Below are 12,332 nucleotides of genomic sequence, written 5' to 3' on the forward strand. Positions count from 1 at the left end.
GAAGAACCTCAGGATGTAAAGTATGTCTTGAAGGTTATAGAAGCAAGACGCCAGCAGGTAGAGCTCGAGATTTCTAAGATCAAGGAGTCTAGGAGAACTGGCCAACTAGCCAGGGACAACTGCTCCGAGTCACGAGCAGAGAGGTCGCCAGCGCGGGAAGGCAACGGCATATGCCTGCCGGGCGCAGGTCAAGAGGACAGCCGGGCAGAGGTAAAGGGTGAGCCAGATTTCTGCGAAGCTGGAGTCGCAGTTCAAGAAAGCAGCCTGACGGAACGCAGCGTCGCGGTATCAGAGGCGGTGAACGCGCACGCCGACGACACGGCCGCCCAGGTTAGCTCAATCCCAAATGACACCAGGGACGCGGACGCGTGCTCAGGATTGTTGGAAGTGAGTCTCACAATTCCAAAAACGCAGTCTCAAGCAAGCTGCGGAAAAGAGCATTTAGCTCAGCAGGGAACGGCCAGCGACGACAGATGTCAGATCGCGGACCTAGTGACAGGAGAAAGTCTAGCGTTGCTGGAACCGCACACTGTGTCGGTCATAGGGCATGAAGGGCCCCGTAGCGTCATTGATGGAAAGAGCGTTCCATGCGAGCCAGGGAACGGAGGCGGGCTTGCTGGGCCGACCGGGCAGAGCGTCACACAGTTGTGGAACGCACCCGATGTGTGTCTGGCCAGGTCATTTGAGTACCCGGAAATGAGTGGCGACTTGCCGCAAGGCAAGCTCGGGTCAAGCGACGGCGTGTCAGCTCGTGCAGCAGACGATGCCACGATGCCGGCCAGCGTCTATCAAGCAGGGAGCGGTGATTTAAATGTTTGCCCGTGCAGGAACGGTGCAAATAGCTCCAAACGCTCCAAAGTACCAGGGGACAGGCGCGTAGCCTTCACAGTGAATGTCGGCGCGTGGAACAGTACGTTCCGTGCTGCGGTACGCCAAATTATGTTCAGCAAAGCCGGCCGCACTGTTACAGCTGAACTCGGCAAGAGAGATGTTCCTTACGCAGCACGCGGTTCGTACCGGCGCGCCAGAGAGAGCGGGCCCTCAGGTGCGTCGTGTAGTGAGGGGTTTGGACCCATCAAAACCCGGGACGTTTTTGATCCTGGAGGGCACCATCTTTTCAGTTCGCGCCCCGTTGTGGCGCCAGCCTAATGAGTGAGTTACCGTTTAGGCGTTAATTGTGTTACTGACAACACGTGGTGGCTCGAATGTACACAGGGACGCTCGGTGCGACTAAGGAGGCTCACGTGGGCATTGTGCGAGTGCTGTGAACGCTCCAGTCGCGAGTGTCTGTGTCTGTGTGCTCATTCGCGAGCAGGACGACGGCGTGCATGCAGGCGAACTGGGTGCAACGCACCAACTTGGACGCTGTGTTACGGCGCACGGCAGGCATGCCACTGTGTGTATTTAAGTGTGCATTTTGCGTGATGTTGTGTTGGTGCCCGTGTGCATTTTGTTGTTTTTGGTTTTGTTCGTGCCAGTGTTTGTGTAGCTGCGGTATGTCACCCACAGGGTGGTTTTGTGACCCGTACCGATCCCTTTGTTAGAATTCTAAAAGTGGCATTTGAGCCCTTTGTAGAATCTTGGGAAGGGCGTGTAAGGGTTCGGTAGCGTTCGCGGGGGTCATCGGAACGCGGCTGGGGGTGCTCACAGCGAAGCGTCTCCTTTCTTGGAACGCGGCCGCTCGCGAACGCGCCGGCAGGTATACGGGTGTTCCCCCACCCGCGGTACTGATTCGCACACGTGCTGGCACGGATGTCTATTTGTGTTTGTTTTTATTTTGTGGTGGAGAGAGTGCTCTACTTTACGGCAGCTGGAGGGCTGGCCAGGCTCTTGAAGAACCAATCATGTTGAGGGCACAATATGATTGCTTGCTACGAAATGTGGGCTGGGCCTTTAGGTCTTTAAAACCGGACCCCGGAGCCGGAATCGGGGTTCTGGGCTAAGGTGAGATGCAACGCATCTTCGGCAACGCCGAGTAGGGGCCTCCCCTAGTATTAGCCAGTTCCGCCCTTTTTGTTGTTTGTCCTTTTGCCGTTTAATTTGTCTCGAGTGTCTAAACTTCTGTACGCTGTAAATATCTGTACATAAACCTCAGTTATTGCCTTTTTTTTATCCCTGCGTGTCAACTGATCACACGAGCGTCTCTGACGTGGCACCCCTGGTGCGAAGAGCTTCAGTTCGAGTTACCAACCGTCTCTGGCGGTGCACCTGTAGTGCAAAGAAGAAGAAGAACCTGATCTTTACTGGGGACCACCCTGGAAGAATTTTTTTTTTGTGTGTGTGTTTGGTTGGTTTGGTTTTATGGGGTTTAATGTCCCAAAGCGACTCAGGCTATGAGAGACGCCGTAGTGAAGGGCTCCGGAAATTTCGACCACCTGGGGTTCTTTAACGTGCACTGACATCGCACAGTACACGGGCCTCTAGAATTTCTCCTTCAAAGAAATTCAACTGCCGCGGCTGGGATGGAATCCGCGTATTTCGGTTCAGCAGTCGAGCACCATAACCACTGAGCCACTGCGGCGGCGTGTGTGTATAATAAAATAAAGTTGTTTCCATCCATCCACACCCCTCTTGTTTTCCAGTACGCACCCCCTTAATTTGTAACGTTTTTTTTTTGCACTGATACTCACCTGCCGTGGTGGCTCAGTGGTTAAGGCGCTCTTCTACCGAGCCGGAGTACTCCGGTTCGAACCAGACCGCGGCGGCCGCATTTCGATGGCGGCGAAACGCAAAAGGCGCCCGTATGTTGTGCGATGTCAGCGCACGTTAATGATCCCCAGGTGATCGAAATTCTTCCGGAGACCTCCATTACGGCACCTCTCTCCTCTCTTTCTTCTTTCCTCCCTACCTTACGCCGCGGTTCAGGTGTCCACATAGATATGTGAGACAGACACTGCGCCATTTCCTTTCCTCAAAAACCAGTTTGCCAATTGATGATCACTAAATATGACGACCGCCTCTCCCCTCCTTCAAATTTAGACACCCTATCTAATTCCAATTCCTGGGAAACCCCTGCTTGGAAGCGACGTTCTGCTGTCCACACTGTGGGGACGCCTTCGTCCCCTGCGTTCACTTTCCCGCACTGCACCCCACTGTTGTTAGCTGCCCCCGAAAAGCACTCCCTTTAGTTTGGTTACTCTAGCTAACAGGGGAGGGCGCTCGCGTCGCAGCGACAGCAGCGCCACGGATGGCGTGTTTGGCCGCTCGCGCGCGGGGGAAGGCTAGCTCTCTTCTGCTCCGCATCGGGAAGCGTGTTGGACGTTCACGCGCAAAGCTCCGCTCTTGGCCGCGGGCGTCCTCGTGTGGAAACTTCTTCCCCTCAGCTCGTTCCGTCGGGCCTCGGAGTTTATCCCTTTGCCCTACCGTGGGCGGACGTTCGCTCGTAGCCGTGCTGGTGAGTCGGACATCCTAGATTCCTCAGTGTATTTTGTTGCTAGCTGGCGTTATTGTTGCTATAGCAATAAATGCCTTGTTTGTGTCAGCCATTGTGTCGTTCCTTTGTTCCCGTAGAGCACGGCCCGCCGTGGTCGGCGTGCGCTCAGTAGCGTACGCGACCTCGGGGTGGGGTCCGCGCGGTTTTGAACTGAGTCAGCCGCGCTTAAACGGGGAATACGTGTTTATCTCCCCTATTTTCAACCCCACAACACACATCCGAGGAACTCACGGTGAGCAATTCTAAGTTCTTCCATGGAATTTGATTTTTGGCCGAGGCAATAATTTTCAGCCGACCTGTACAACAGCACATACCGTTCATAAACACCTCTACGAAAAGTAAAAATAAGAGGGACAAGTACGAAAAAAAAATTACGCCCAACGTGGGGCTCGAACCCACGACCCTGAGATTAAGAGTCTCATGCTCTACCGACTGAGCTAGCCGGGCGACGAGACTGTGCGGTCATTGGGTCCTTCTGCACGATACGGCAGCAAGTGCCAACCGACGCGATATTGTGGGTGTTATCAATGAAAACGCTACAGCCTCACTTTAGCCCAACAGAAGCGCAAAAGCAAATATTTTCTTTTCCTGTTTGCGTTATTGCACCATGTGACATAGAGATAAAGGTACAGACTCACTTCTTCAGTGAACGCCCAGTATAACCCTCAAATGTCGGGGTACAAGCAAGTATAACACATGAGCCTGTGCTTTCGTCGCATTCGCACAGGAGGGCATGGTTATCACCGGCCTTTTGAGAAAAAGTGCGACCGCCTCTAGCGTCATTTCTCGCACATATATTGTAGTTGACGGTTCGTGCTTTGCTGTGCTTCGTCAAAAGCGCGAAGCTAGCCAAGGGGAACCACATAAGTGTTGCAGTGCTGAGCAGTACTCCCGAGTTGAATTTTTGTTTCGAAAAACTATATCCACTCCTTTTAAGTGTGCCACTCACCAATGGGCTTGTTGGACTCACCTTCAGGTGTCTTCTGAGCTTTCCCTAGTAGAGAACAAGTTGCAGCGTTGGCTGCTCGTCTGAGATACTCGAACTATATAGTCGCTGGCCTCCTTGAACGATTCAAGTTCACGCCATATTTCAAGGTTACTTTAATTACTGAGGCCTTCCATCACTCAACTGTCTCTGGAGCCAAGAAGTGATTTACTTTAATTGCTGATGCCTTCCATGAATTGCCTCTGGAGCCAGGAAGTGATCGAACAACTTCGTATACCCCTAAACTGACTTTATCGTTGTAAGTTTATATTTCCATCGCGTGGAAACGTGTCATGCATCTTTCCCTGCATGTCGATTATTTTAGAAAAGTCACGGCAGGCTTCACTTTCTGCAGGTGTTCGTGCAAATCGGGTACCTCTTAGGGAGAACATTATCAAGCGTGTGCGAGAATGAGCGAGGCGGAAGACAATTGAGTCCGGCTAAGCCGCGGGCCGGGCTCGTATCCGAAAGCTCGAGCCCGTACAGCTGCTTGAAGTGTAACACAAAAGCAGGTAGGTGCAGCAATTAAGGCTGTCCAATGTCGCCCGCACTCTCCGCACTCTAACGGCTATGTTGCATTATCCTTTTCTTGCAAACCGTCACGGGTTTAGAGGTTGGCGGCCAGAATAGGTTCCTGTCCAGGGTGATGAGGCACAGGATCCACGGCGCGCTTTGGTACTGCATTTCTGGAGTCAAGTTGATTATGAAATACTGTTAACGGGATCAATATCAAGCTTAGCCAAGTATTCCAATGGCCTCCGTTTGTTTCAGGTGACTTTATAAGCGTGCGTATCTTCGTATGTAAGGCTGAGATCTGGGCGAGTTGGTATGCATTCATACTGGTGAACAGCGCAAAAAAGGCGGGACAACAACAAGACAAGCGCATCTTCAAGCGTCTTCGTATGTGCTGGCAATAAGTAAGCGAAGTACGAAGGGATGCGTTGAGACTTGTCAACAAAAAAAATAGAGGTCGTAAAAAAGCAGAGGGTTGATACGGGATCCATTGACAACAAAGCCTAAAAAGAAAAAAAAAAAAAAAGTTCTGGAGGTGCGGGGTATCGATCCCCGTACCTCTCGCATGCTAAGCGAGCGCTCTACCATCTGAGCTACACCCCCGAACGGCTTAGGGGTGCCTAAAGGCGATGGTGCTGGCTGAGATTTGGCTTGTACTATGCCAGTAACGTTACTAAACGTACGTCTAAACGTACGTCTCCTGCTACACGACTTGTGGTAGCACCGCAGCCGTACATTGGATGACACTGACAGCACTACCTATGTGAGTGGCGTCGGCCCATTTGCCGGTGTTTTCGGCTGACAGCGAACTTTTCGCATCAAATGATTCAAATCTGCCGCCTCTCGCAGTCGCAGCTCCGTCCAGTTCGTCATGCTGCTCTTCTGTGCCGGACCCTTCTATCTCCGTGGCCGGACCTGAGAAGGAAATAGGCGAGACGCATGTTGGTTTGCGCCATCAGTCATGCCATTTATAAGCCACACGCAGAACAATCGAGGCAAGACACATGAGCATTAACATCTTTCATAGCTAGACGTGTTGGCCGGAAAGCATGCTGGCAGTACAACTCCTCCAGTGCTCGTAACTACAGTCGAAAAAGCCAAATTTTGTCGAGCCACAGCGCTGAAGGTAATGGCGTTCTCGGAATTCTAAAAACAGATTTGGCTATTACTAACTGCCGGCTACAAATCTCTAATTGCAATCAGGTGCCTATCGTGAATAGTTAAAAGGTTAACTATTAAAATTTAGCTAATCACTTTACTACTTAACACGATTCGCCTGTTTTTTGACGTCCGCCAACACTGGTATTACTATGCGGCAAAAAGCTTCTCTTTACCACAAAAACCCTATTTTTAAAAATTAGTGTCACTTTCTTTGAGACACGTACCCTACGCCACGCAGCATTGTTCAGAGCTGCTTCTGCCATTCATGTTTTCCTGTCTGCATCTTTTTCCATCATTTATTTATTATTCCTTTTGTACCGAGAGGAAAAACTGCCCGACATTTGCAAGAACCTCCAAACTTGGCCTCGTGCCCAAACTCGGCACAAAGGTGCTCGAATGCTTGTACAGGACCCGCCGGGCGTGCTTATGCAACCGAGCTTGGGCGTCGCGGCTATATACGGCGCGTGACCGTCACGTCAGCGTGACCATAATTTCATGTAAATCCACTGGAGTCGCTTAAACTTTGCTTCCGGGGAATGACACGCGTTAGGACAACTAAGGAATATGGTCATTAAAGCGCCCAATAAAAATACCTCCTTCATTTATAATTGACAACACTGAATGCGTTGTGTAAGCATGGACGTGTGCACTCCTGCAGCAGTTTGTTGGCAAGTGAACCGCTCAGGTGGCGTCATTCGAGTCAGGTTCCTTAATCTTGCTTGAGGATAGGATCAGCGGCAAATCTAGAAGTTAACGGGAAAAAAACTTGGGTTCCTGATGGAAAATGAAGACCCTGATTAATAAATGTGCCGCAGGCTAGTAGCACTGCAGGCCGAACTACAATTGCAACCAACCCAAGGGCGTCCGCAGAACTTTTTCCAGGGGGGTGCACCCGATGTCTGGGGATGGGGGAGGCGGTAGGTTTGTAGTTGTTTTCTAGTAGGGCATAAATAATATCCGTAATTCCAAGGGGGGGCAACCGCCCCCCCTTGCCCCCCCTTCCGGACGTCCATGAACCAACCTGTAAGGTATCGGTAGCGTTCGCGGGGGTAATCGGAACGCGGCTGGGGGCACTCAAAGCGGAGCGTCTCCTTTCTTGGAACGCGGCCGCTCGCGAACGCGCTGGGAAGTACGGGTGTCCACCCCACCCGCGGTACCGATTCGCACACGTGCTGGCACGGATGTGTATTTGTGTTTGTTCTATTTTTATTTTGTGGCGGAGGGAATGTTCTCTGCACGTACTGGCACGACCGTGCGTTTGTATTTGTGGAAAGGGCGTTTTGCCCTACGGAAGCTGGAGGGCTGGCCAGGCTCTTGGTAAACCAATCATGTGAACATTGTGACATGATTGGAAGCTACGAAATGTGGGCCGGGCCTTTAGGGCTTTAAAACCGGGCCCCGGAGGTGGAAGCGGGGTTCTGCGCTAAGGTCAGATGCAACGCATCTTCGGCAACGCCGAGATAGGGGCCTCCCCTAGTACTAGCCAGTTCCGCCTTTTTGTTGTTTGTCCTTGTGCCGTTAATTTGTCTCGAGTGTCTAAACTTTTATCTATTGTAAATACTGTACATAAAATTTGAGGTGTTCGCCTTACCCCTGCGTCTCAACTGAACACAAGACCGTCTCTGACGGGCACCGCTGGTGCGAAGAGCTTCAGTCTTCGAGTTGAAACCAACCCGTCTCTGGCGGGGCACCGCATCGCATCGCATTCCCTTGTTCCCTGCGTGTCACCGCATCGCAAGACCGTCTCTGACGGTGCACCCCTGGTGCGAAAAACAGCTTCAGTCTTCGAGTTGAAACCACCCGTCTCTGGCGGGGCACCTATGGTGCAAAGAAGAAGAAGTAGAAGAACCTGTGTGATCTTTACTGGCGCAGTCGACAGGATCCTGCGGCCATCGCAAGACGACGCAGGAAGAAGACAAGGCAGGGAGAAAGGTGACGACAAGGCGACAGGTCAGCGTTCGTGAACGGACCTGCGGAGACACGGCGGCAAGGACGCAAGGACCACGGCAGTAGTCCAGCGACGCGGGACTGCGTCCGGTCAAGGAAGCAGCGCGTCGGGAACTCGACGATCACCGGCGGCGGACCAGCGGCGTGCGACAGCTCATCGCAGCGTCCGGGGAAAGTGGCGGTGGACTCCGACGCCAAGGAGCTGGCAATGCGGATCGACGCATCGAAACCGTGAGTTTCCTTGGTCGCATTGTTCACGTCCCTGTGTTCGAGCCGATAGGACATCTGAGGGGTACGGAAGGCGGTATGGAGAGCTATCCAAGCCTGCCCTCACTTGATGTGAAGTACCGAGTTGAATTAGCGAAGGCGCGTTTAGCGTACTTTCAGGCTGAACTTGCGAAAGTAAATGGAGGAAAGGCGCCACTGTGCGAGGAGAAACCTCAGGATGTTAAGTGCGTCTTGGAGGAATTAGAAGCAAAGCGCCAGCAGCTAGCGCTGGAGCTCGCTGAGCTCAAGGAGTCTAAGAGAGCTAGTGAACTAGCGAGGGACAACTACTCCGAGTCCCGAGAGGCGAGGCCGCCTGTGCTGGAAGACAAAGGAATATACCTGTCAAGCACAGGTCAAGAAAACAGCCAGGCAGAAGAAAAGAGGGAGCCAGCTTTCCACGAAAGTGCAATCTCTCGTGAAGAAAGTGTCGTGACGGAACGCAGCGTCGCGGTAGTCGAGGCGGTGAACGCGCACTCCGACGATCCAGCTGCACAAGTTAGCTCAACCCCTAATGAGACCAGGGACGCGGACGCGAGTTCAGGATTGTTGGAAGTCACTCTGACAATTCCGAAAACGCAGTCCCAAGCAAGCTGTGAAAAAGAGCATTTCGTGCAGCAGGAAACGGTCGGTGAGGACAGACGTCAGATCGGCGAGCGAGTGAAAGGAGGAAGTCTGGCGTCACCGCAACCGCACACTGTGTCGGGCATAGGGTATGAAGTGCCCCATAGCGTTGATAGTGGCGACTTGCCGCAAGGCAAGCCCGGGTCAAGTGACTGTCAGGGAGCTCATGGAGCCTCGGAGTCAGACTATGCCACGGGGCCAGCGGGCGCTGATCAAGCACGGAGCGGCGGTTTCAAAGTTTACTCGTGCAGTAAAGGTGCTGATGGCCCCGGGCGAGGTGGAGTGGCAGGAGGCAGGTGCGTGGCTTTCACGCTGAAAGTCGACGCGAGGAACAGTATGTTCCGTGCTAGAGGTCGGCATATCAAGTGTAGCGAGACTGACTGTACTGCTATATTTGGACGGGCCAGGGACTATGCTCTTTACGCACCACGCATGTCGTACTGGTGCGCCGGAGAGAGAGTGCTCTCAAGTGCGTCGCATGGTCAGAGATTTTCACCTATCGATGACCAGGACGTTTTTGATCCTGGAGGGCACCGTCTTTTCAGTTCGCGCCCCGTTGTGGCGCCAGCCTAATGAGTGAGTTACCGTTTAGGCGTTAATTGTGTTACTGACAACACGTGGTGGCTCGAATGTACACAGGGACGCTCGGTGCGACTAAGGAGGCTCACGTGGGCATTGTGCGAGTCCTGTGAACGCTCCAGTCGCGAGTGTCTGTGTCTGTGTGCTCATTCGCGAGCAGGACGACGGCGTGCATGCAGGCGAACTGGGTGCAACGCACCAACTTGGACGCTGTGTTACGGCGCACGGCAGGCATGCCACTGTGTGTATTTAAGTGTGCATTTTGCGTGATGTTGTGTTGGTGCCCGTGTGCATTTTGTTGTTTTTGGTTTTGTTCGTGCCAGTGTTTGTGTAGCTACGGTATGTCACCCACAGGGTGGTTTTGTGACCCGTACCGATCCCTTTGTTAGAATTCTAAAAGTGGCATTTGAGCCCTTTGTAGAATCTTGGGAAGGGCGTGTAAGGTATCGGTAGCGTTCGCGGGGGTAATCGGAACGCGGCTGGGGGCACTCAAAGCGGAGCGTCTCCTTTCTTGGAACGCGGCCGCTCGCGAACGCGCTGGGAAGTACGGGTGTCCACCCCACCCGCGGTACCGATTCGCACACGTGCTGGCACGGATGTGTATTTGTGTTTGTTCTATTTTTATTTTGTGGCGGAGGGAATGTTCTCTGCACGTACTGGCACGACCGTGCGTTTGTATTTGTGGAAAGGGCGTTTTGCCCTACGGAAGCTGGAGGGCTGGCCAGGCTCTTGGTAAACCAATCATGTGAACATTGTGACATGATTGGAAGCTACGAAATGTGGGCCGGGCCTTTAGGGCTTTAAAACCGGGCCCCGGAGGTGGAAGCGGGGTTCTGCGCTAAGGTCAGATGCAACGCATCTTCGGCAACGCCGAGTAGGGGCCTCCCCTAGTACTAGCCAGTTCCGCCCTTTTTGTTGTTTGTCCTTGTGCCGTTAATTTGTCTCGAGTGTCTAAACTTCTATATTCTGTAAATTGTTGTACATAAATCGTCAAGCATTCCCTTGTTCCCTGCGTGTCACCGCATCGCAAGACCGTCTCTGACGGTGCACCCCTGGTGCGAAAAACAGCTTCAGTCTTCGAGTTGAAACCACCCGTCTCTGGCGGGGCACCTATGGTGCAAAGAAGAAGAAGTAGAAGAACCTGAAATTTACTCAACCAATAAGCGCTTTTATGCTGCGTGTCGTTCTTTCGTGTGTCCCGTCTTCCCGCGCTGTTTGCCAATCAATCATTATCAACTCGCCCAAATCGCAGCCTGAATTAACACTATATAAGGTAATAAATTATATAGTGTGCGTTCGTGCTTCACTTGAAGCACAGATACGGTTATACGGGAGTAAAAAGGGAGTAAGGTGTCCTCCAGCGCACTCCCTTTCGTAAAAGAGAGTGCGCTATAGGACAGCTTATTCCCTTTTCACTCCTTTCTGTTTAGAGTGTTCTTGCACCATGTTCCATGCTTACGGCATCGGCACAGTTCAGGGTAAATAAGGACAACCCAAAAATTCGCGAGGCGAGGCCGCATGACCAGAGGCAGCTATGCTGGGCGAGGTTAGAGTTACTGTATATGCTACAGTAACTCCAGGCGAGGTTATGATGGCTCCCCCTCTAGGTGGCTCGACGCGCGAAACCAGCGCGAAACCTCCCCACCCCTGTGTTCTAGCGCCTAACATTTTCTGTTTTGCGAGTCCTAACATTTTCTGCTTTTGACGGCACCGCGCCGCTTCCTCTACGGGCTATCAGAGGACGGCTTGCAGAACGAAATGGTGATCATCAGAGAGGCAAGAGGCAAACATTGCGCACCACTTCGCACACAGCGTTGGCACACAGCGACTTCGGAGATCGCAGGCCGGCGCCGGCTACCATGCCGGCTTCCGTGACGCACTGACCTTCTCCCCCTCAACGTCACATGCTATCACACTCTCGCTACTCCTCCTCACTACTTTTACTTCTCACTCACGTCACTCACATGCCTATTTTGGGCGGTCGTCTCTCGTCGCCCGGCTAGCTCAGTCGGTAGAGCATGAGACTCTTAATCTCAGGGTCGTGGGTTCGAGCCCCACGTTGGGCGCTCTTTTTTTTCTTTTTACTGTGGATGGTGATTTTTTTTTTTAGTTTCAGGCACGGTGTTAGAAGTACCGTGGTTTCAGGTGCCGCATTAATCGAGACCATCGACGAATGAATGCGCTAGCGGTTTTGCAGTCAAATACTTTTGCGCAGAACTGTTGGTGCAGACGTGGATAAAACATCGTGGATAAAAAACTTTTCTCTTAATTCGGGGTCCCCATAATTCGCATGAACCATGACCCCTTCTAGAGCGAATAACCGGCTTCTATTATTTGTTCAAAATGCGGCGAATCCAAGGTTGAAGCAATTATCATGCATCGGGTCATTCTCAGGCAACTTGGAGCTTCATCTTTGTTCGGGACCGTCCCCTACGTTCGAAAAATGAAATTCAAGGCTACGTTACTGTTATTGCCCACACTTGATGGGAAACACTGAAGTTGAGCGGCGGCGAATGTTCTATGGCCGAAGCCACCGAGGGACCGAGGCATTGCCGGTGAATGGAAAGCGTCGCTCTCAAACGCGGTATTAAGGAAATCCGGCCGCCAGTTGCCACCTCTGTGTTTAATAGGAGCTCGAACTAGCCTTAATCTGGGAAAAAAAAAAAAAAAAAATTACAGTTTACATCAGTGGATCCTGAACCGGCAACGACAGCTTCTGTACCGCATGTTCCGTATCTATCCGTCCTGGTTGTAAAAACATATCTTGCGTAAACTACTGACTATTTGGGCTCCGCCACTGACCATAAGGTATCTTATGATCGTCTA

General features: G+C 52.2%; 3 non-coding genes across 3 annotated transcripts; 1 reads left to right on the forward strand and 2 right to left on the reverse strand.

Moving 5' to 3' along the window:
* Positions 1–3,807: 3,807 nt before the first annotated feature.
* TRNAK-CUU (transfer RNA lysine (anticodon CUU)) lies at positions 3,808–3,880 on the reverse strand. The gene has a single exon. It is a non-coding gene; the product is annotated as a tRNA-Lys (tRNA).
* Positions 3,881–5,461: 1,581 nt separating this feature from the next.
* Positions 5,462–5,534, reverse strand: TRNAA-AGC (transfer RNA alanine (anticodon AGC)). Its single transcript has one exon. It is a non-coding gene; the product is annotated as a tRNA-Ala (tRNA).
* A 5,965-nt stretch (positions 5,535–11,499) lies between these two features.
* TRNAK-CUU (transfer RNA lysine (anticodon CUU)) lies at positions 11,500–11,572 on the forward strand. Its single transcript has one exon. It is a non-coding gene; the product is annotated as a tRNA-Lys (tRNA).
* Positions 11,573–12,332: the final 760 nt, after the last annotated feature.

The sequence above is a fragment of the Amblyomma mixtum genome, chromosome 2, assembly GCF_055824585.1.
Source record: "Amblyomma mixtum isolate Tamu chromosome 2, ASM5582458v1, whole genome shotgun sequence".
In the NCBI taxonomy this organism is placed as follows: Eukaryota; Metazoa; Arthropoda; class Arachnida; order Ixodida; family Ixodidae; genus Amblyomma; species Amblyomma mixtum.